The sequence below is a fragment of the Felis catus genome, chromosome X, assembly GCF_018350175.1.
Source record: "Felis catus isolate Fca126 chromosome X, F.catus_Fca126_mat1.0, whole genome shotgun sequence".
Lineage (NCBI taxonomy): Eukaryota > Metazoa > Chordata > Mammalia > Carnivora > Felidae > Felis > Felis catus.
In genome coordinates, this window is record NC_058386.1 from 108,138,376 (window position 1) to 108,146,173 (window position 7,798).

Sequence of the window (7,798 nt, forward strand, 5' to 3'; positions counted from 1 at the left end):
AGATTTTAGCATATACTTCACAGAGAGGAAGATTGTGAATTGCCCGTAGTCATATGAAATCTACTCAGCATTATTTGTCATCAGGGAAGTGTCAATTAAAACCACAATAAGAGGGCCATCTTAAGATGAAACTGTATGAGAACTATTTGTCTCTATACAAGGCTATTATAATATCATTCATTATATTCATTCTAATGTGCCTTTTATTCACATGACCTATTCATTACATAACTGGAAGTCTGTATCTCCCACTACCTTTCACCCATTTTCACCCATTTTTTCCCCCATCCCTCTTCCCTCTGGCAACCAACAGTTTATCCTCTGTATATACAGGTCTGATTCTGGTTTTTGTTTGTTTATTCATTGATGTTTTTTTTAGATTCCACCTATGAGTGAAATCATATGGTATATGTCTTTCTCAGTCTGATTTATTTCACTTAGCATAATACCCCCAGGTCCACCCATACTGTCACAAATGACACGATCTCACCCTCTTTTATGACTGTGTAATATTGTGTATATATACCACATCTTCCTTATCCATTTGTCTATCAGTGGATACTTAGGGTGCTTCCGTATCTTGGCTATTATAAATAATGCTGCAACAAACACAGGAATGTAGATAACTTTTCAAATTAGTGTGTTCATTTTCTCTGGGTAAATGCCCTTTGTACACTGTTGGTGGGAACGTAAATTTGTACAACCACTGTGAAAAACAGTATGGAGGTTCCTCAAAAAGTTAAAAATAGAAAAATACCATGTGATCCAATGATTTCAAAAATAGTTTTAAAAAACCAATGAGATACTCACCAGGTGACTAAAATAAAAAATACCAACAACACCAATTTTCGACAAGAAAATAAAGAAACAGGAACTTTCATATATTGCTGGTAGGCATGTAAAATTTTACAAACAATTTCAAAAAACATCTGAAAACTTAAAAAAATTAAACCTGTATCTACTCTAACCCAGCAACTAGCCTCTTAGGTATTTGTCAAAGAGAACTGAAAACATATGGCCACAAAATGACTTGTTCAAAAATGTTTATAGCAGCATTATTCAACATAGCTCCAAATCAGAAACAACCCAAATTCTATCAATAGAAGAATAGGTAAACCAACTGTGGTATATTCACACCATGGACTGTTACTCAGTAATAAGAAATAACAAACAACTAATACATGCAACAACATGGATAAATCTCAAACATGTTATGTCAAGTACAAGAAGCTAGATGCAAAAAAATGCGTATTGTATGCTTTTATGAAGTTTAAGAACTGGCAAAGCTAATCTGGGGAAATGGAAAACAGAACAGTGGTTGCCAACTGAAGTAGAGACTGACTAGAAGGGAATGCAAGAGATTCTGGGGAGACTGTAGAAATATTCCATACCTTTATTGGGCTTGTGGTTACATAGGTGTACACATCTGTCATAATTCATCAGTTTCATGCTTAAGATATGTGTATTTCACTATATGTAAATTCCACTGATTTTCAAAAAAGAAAAAGAGAAGAAAACTTAAGTCTCACAGAGGCAGAGGCAAATGGATTCCCCAAAGTTTTGTGTCAAGTTCATGTATGTGCCTTAAGACCTAGACCTCACTGTGTCAACAAATACCTTTATTCTAGGCAACTGACACTCTAACAACAAAAATGAACAATTCCATACTCTTAGCACTTCAGTCCAATCAATCCACTCCTACTTCAGTCCAATCCCAGATGTATGAAAAGCCAATCCACTGTGTCTTCCAGCTTCCCTTCTCTCTTCAGGTGCAGAACTCTGATGTGTTTCAAACTCCTAAGAGAATGGGAGTTCTTCACAGAATGCCTCACCTTTGCTCTCCACCTTACCCAAGCCATATCCCCCAAAGTAAGAATTATAAAGGCATTTCTACCACCTTAATGGGTTTATGATATTCGATGCAAAAGCCAAATAGTGAGCTGTCAGCCTTTTGCTGGAGAAGTAAAACAGTAAGATAGGCACAAGATATTATACCCCCGTGTTTATCCTGTCTTGTAATGTAACTAAAGGCTACCCCTATCCTTTACCTACTTTGCTCAAGTGGCCAAGGATTTAGGTGTTCAAAATCGCTATTGTCCAAGCATCCTCTAATATTGTTGTAGTCCCAGGTATTGCAGAGGCCCTAAAGGACTACAGTTGCCGCTCTCCACAAATACCTCTAATCTTAGATTATGCCAACTCAACAGAATAATTGATGGTACTACTCTCAGTTAACACTTCCACGACATCCTCTCATCTTGAGAACTTGATGAGGAAATCTGCTTCTCAATAATAACAGTAGTTACCATTTACTGAATATTTTAATCAGGCACTGCTGTGCTTTGTTTTATTTTACCCCTAAAGCAATCCTATGAGATAAGTATGACTATTATCATATCCATTTTCCAGATGAAGAAACCGAGATGCACAGAAATGACACAATTAGTAAGTGGCAGATGTGGGGATTTAATTCAGGATCCGCCTGACAACAGACCTCTCACTCAAATACTAAGCTATGCTGCTTTCTTGCTAAATCTTTATGAGGCCCATAGCTCGGTTTTGTTTACCAAGGGATTTTGAGCCATGAATGCAGCTTCTGACATTTTATAGTAAGTTTATCCCCACATGATGACAGGAGAAAAGGGGGAATATGATCACAGTTATAAAATTGTTTCAAGAAAATAAAGGGAGAGATCACTAGCAGAATCTAGGTATCACAATATTTACCTGGACAGTCTCTGTAATCATTGCAGTGCAGGCAAGGGAAACAATAAGTCATTGCCCAGGGATCCTGTCCTTTGAGTATTCAAAAGAGAAGAACTTCTTGGCAATTGAATTGATAGACATTAAGTGCTTTCATTGCAATGCTTGTTTTCTTTTTGAAGCCATTAACTACATTTGGAAATATTTGGGGGCCTCAAGGCAAATTGTTCAGCCTTGATGGGAATCTGGCATGACTTGCAAAGTGTTATAGAAGGAAGGTCCAGAATATGAGGTTTGATCTTTTCCTAGGCACCACAATGGGGTGCCTTGGGGTCCAGTCCTTAAAAGCTTCTACCCTCACACAAAACAGTAGAGTCATCATTTGTCAAAATAGTGAAAGACTTCTTTCGGTTCATGCCACAAGTATGAAGAATTTTTCTAGTTTTCCTGAATACTTTTCCATATTTCTTGCAACAATAGAAGATTATTCAAATTAACTTCATGCATTCAGGTATTTAACATCAATATACCCGCATTCAGAAATAAAAGGAGCTTTTCTATCTCGAGAGCTTCTTATTAACTGTTCTTATCTGGTCAAATTTCACTAGGCAGACCACAGGAAGTTGTAGATCCTAGCGCTTCCCGGATATTGGACTTTCTCCCACATCTCTGCCTGGGAACTGCCAGCTGAGTTATTGCTGTCGGAGAATTATGCAGTGTGTCTGGGCTTTGAGGTTATCTGATCAGCACAGGCATTGGTGAGTAAAGTTTACTTCCCCCCAGCCGGAGAATTATAAACTCAGAGTCTCAGGCCTGGAATAAACTAAAAGGCCATTTTGTCCAACTTGTAGTCAATGCCTGTGTCACTTGAGCATCATATTCAGGCTCCTGCAATAATAGAAGAATAAAAATAAATTTACTGAGTGCTTAATGTATACTAAGGATAATGTTTTATGCATTTCATTTAATATTTGTAACATCACTCTAACATAAAAGTTATTTTTTTTTTAAATTTTTTTTCAACGTTTTTATTTTATTTTATTTTTTTTATATGAAATTTATTGACAAATTGGTTTCCATACAACACCCAGTGCTCATCCCAAAAGGTGCCCTCCTCAATACCCATCACCCACCCTCTCCTCCCTCCCACCCCCCATCTCCCTCAGTTTGTTCTCAGTTTTTAACAGTCTCTTATGCTTTGGCTCTCTCCCACTCTAACCTGTTTTTTTTTTTTTTCCTTCCCCTCCCCCATGGGTTCCTGTTAAGTTTCTCAGGATCCACATAAGAGTGAAACCATATGGTATCTGTCTTTCTCTGTATGGCTTATTTCACTTAGCATCACACTCTCCAGTTCCATCCACATTGCTACAAAAGGCCATATTTCATTTTTTCTCATTCCCACGTAATATTCCATTGTGTATATAAACCACAATTTCTTTATCCATTCATCAGTTGATGGACATTTAGGCTCTTTCCATAATTTGGCTATTGTTGAGAGTGCTGCTATGAACATTGGGGTACAAGTGGCCCTATGCATCAGTACTCCTGTATCCCTTGGATAAATTCCTAGCAGTGCTATTGCTGGGTCATAGGGTAGGTCTATTTTTAATTTTCTGAGGAACCTCCACACTGCTTTCCAGAGCGGCTGCACCAATTTGCATTCCCACCAACAGTGCAAGAGGGTTCCCGTTTCTCCACATCCTCTCCAGCATCTATAGTCTCCTGATTTGTTCATTTTGGCCACTCTGACTGGCGTGAGATGATACCTGAGTGTGGTTTTGATTTGTATTTCCCTGATAAGGAGCGACGTTGAGCATCTTTTCATGTGCCTGTTGGCCATCCGGATGTCTTCTTTAGAGAAGTGTCTATTCATGTTTTCTGCCCATTTCTTCACTGGGTTATTTGTTTTTCGGGTGTGGAGTTTGGTGAGCTCTTTATAGATTTTGGATACTAGCCCTTTGTCCGATATGTCATTTGCGAATATCTTTTCCCATTCCGTTGGTTGCCTTTTAGTTTTGTTGGTTGTTTCCTTTGCTGTGCAGAAGCTTTTTATCTTCATAAGGTCCCAGTAATTCACTTTTGCTTTTAATTCCCTTGCCTTTGGGGATGTGTCGAGTAAGAGATTGCTACGGCTGAGGTCAGAGAGGTCTTTTCCTGCTTTCTCCTCTAAGGTTTTGATGGTTTCCTGTCTCACATTTAGGTCCTTTATCCATTTGGAGTTTATTTTTGTGAATGGTGTGAGAAAGTGGTCTAGTTTCAACCTTCTGCATGTTGCTGTCCAGTTCTCCCAGCACCATTTGTTAAAGACGCTGTCTTTTTTCCATTGGATGTTCTTTCCTGCTTTGTCAAAGATGAGTTGGCCATACGTTTGTGGGTCTAGTTCTGGTGTTTCTATTCTGTTCCATTGGTCTATGTGTCTGTTTTTGTGCCAATACCATGCTGTCTTGATGATGACAGCTTTGTAGTAGAGGCTAAAGTCTGGGATTGTGATGCCTCCTGCTTTGGTCTTCTTCTTCAAAATTCCTTTGGCTATTCGGGGCCTTTTGTGGTTCCATATGAATTTTAGGATTGCTTGTTCTAGTTTTGAGAAGAATGCTGGTGCAATTTTGATTGGGATTGCATTGAATGTGTAGATAGCTTTGGGTAGTATTGACATTTTGACAATATTTATTTTTCCAATCCATGAGCAGGGAATGTCTTTCCATTTCTTTAAATCTTCTTCAATTTCCTTCATAAGCTTTCTATAGTTTTCAGCATACAGATCCTTTACATCTTTGGTTAGATTTATTCCTAGGTATTTTATGCTTCTTGGTGCAATTGTGAATGGGATCAGTTTCTTTATTTGTCTTTCTGTTGCTTCATTGTTAGTGTATAAGAATGCAACTGATTTCTGTACATTGATTTTGTATCCTGCAACTTTGCTGAATTCCTGTATCAGTTCTAGCAGACTTTTGGTGGAGTCTATCGGATTTTCCATGTATAATATCATGTCATCTGCAAAAAGCGAAAGCTTGACTTCATCTTTGCCAATTTTGATGCCTTTGATTTCCTTTTGTTGTCTGATTGCTGATGCTAGAACTTCCAGCACTATGTTAAACAGCAGCGGTGAGAGTGGGCATCCTTGTCGTGTTCCTGATCTCAGGGAAAAAGCTCTCAGTTTTTCCCCGTTGAAGATGATGTTAGCTGTGGGCTTTTCATAAATGGCTTTTATGATCTTTAAGTATGTTCCTTCTATCCCGACTTTCTCAAGGGTTTTTATTAAGAAAGGGTGCTGGATTTTGTCCAAGGCCTTTTCTGCATCGATTGACAGGATCATATGGTTCTTCTCTTTTTTTTTTGTTAATGTGATGTATCACGTTGATTGATTTGCGAATGTTGAACCAGCCCTGCATCCCAGGAATGAATCCCACTTGATCATGGTGAAGAATTCTTTTTATATGCCGTTGAATTCGATTCGCTAGTATCTTATTGAGAATTTTTGCATCCATATTCATCAGGGATATTGGCCTGTAGTTCTCTTTTTTTACTGGGTCTCTGTCTGGTTTAGGAATCAAAGTAATACTGGCTTCATAGAATGAGTCTGGAAGTTTTCCTTCCCTTTCTATTTCTTGGAATAGCTTGAGAAGGATAGGTATTATCTCTGCTTTAAACGTCTGGTAGAACTCCCCTGGGAAGCCATCTGGTCCTGGACTCTTATTTGTTGGGAGATTTTTGATAACTGATTCAATTTCTTCGCTGGTTATGGGTCTGTTCAAGCTTTCTATTTCCTCCTGATTGAGTTTTGGAAGAGTGTGGGTGTTCAGGAATTTGTCCATTTCTTCCAGGTTGTCCATTTTGTTGGCATATAATTTTTCATAGTATTCCCTGATAATTGTTTGTATCTCTGAGGGATTGGTTGTAATAATTCCATTTTCATTCATGATTTTATCTATTTGGGTCATTTCCCTTTTCTTTTTGAGAAGCCTGGCTAGAGGTTTGTCAATTTTGTTTATTTTTTCAAAAAACCAACTCTTGGTTTCGTTGATCTGCTCTACAGTTTTTTTAGATTCTATATTGTTTATTTCTGCTCTGATCTTTATTATTTCTCTTCTTCTGCTGGGTTTAGGCTGCTTTTGCTGTTCTGCTTCTAGTTCCTTTAGGTGTGCTGTTAGATTTTCTATTTGGGATTTTTCTTGTTTCTTGAGATAGGCCTGGATTGCAATGTATTTTCCTCTCAGGACTGCCTTCGCTGCGTCCCAAAGCGTTTGGATTGTTGTATGTTCATTTTCGTTTGTTTCCATATATTTTTTAATTTCTTCTCTAATTGCCTGGTTGACCCACTCATTCGTTAGTAGGGTGTTCTTTAACCTCCATGCCTTTGGAGGTTTTCCAGACTTTTGTCTGTGGTTGATTTCAAGCTTCATAGCATTGTGGTCTGAAAGTATGCATGGTATAATTTCAATCCTTGTAAACTTATGAAGGGCTGTTTTGTGACCCAGTATATGATCTATCTTGGAGAATGTTCCATGTGCACTCGAGAAGAAAGTATATTCTGTTGCTTTGGGATGCAGAGTTCTAAATATATCTGTCAAGTCCATCTGATCCAATGTCTCATTCAGGGCCCTTGTTTCTTTATTGACCGTGTGTCTAGATGATCTGTCCATTTCTGTAAGTGGGGTGTTAAAGTCCCCTGCAATTACCACATTCTTATCAATAAGGTTGCTTATGTTTATGAGTAATTGTTTTATGTATTTGGGGGCTCCGGTATTCGGCGCATAGACATTTATAATTGTTAGCTCTTCCTGATGCATAGACCCTGTAACTATTATATAATGTCCTTCTTCATCTCTTGTTACAGCCTTTACTTTAAAGTCTAGTTTGTCTGATATAAGTATGGCTACTCCAGCTTTCTTTTGGCTTCCAGTCGTATGATAAATAGTTCTCCATCCCCTCACTCTCAAACTAAAAGTGTCCTCAGGTCTAAAATGAGTCTCTTGTAGACAGCAAATAGATGGGTCTTGTTTTTTTATCCATTCTGATACCCTATGTCTTTTGGTTGGCGCATTTAATCCATTTACATTCAGTGTTATTATAGAAAGATATGGGTTTAGAGTCA

General features: G+C 38.0%; 1 long non-coding RNA gene across 1 annotated transcript; it reads right to left on the reverse strand.

The window, feature by feature from the left end:
- Positions 1–1,028: 1,028 nt before the first annotated feature.
- Positions 1,029–3,588, reverse strand: LOC123383488. Its single transcript, XR_006593238.1, has 2 exons — positions 2,728–3,588; positions 1,029–1,797 (listed from the first exon to the last, which is right to left on the reverse strand). It is a non-coding gene; the product is annotated as an uncharacterized LOC123383488 (long non-coding RNA).
- Between the last annotated feature and the right edge of the window lie 4,210 nt (positions 3,589–7,798).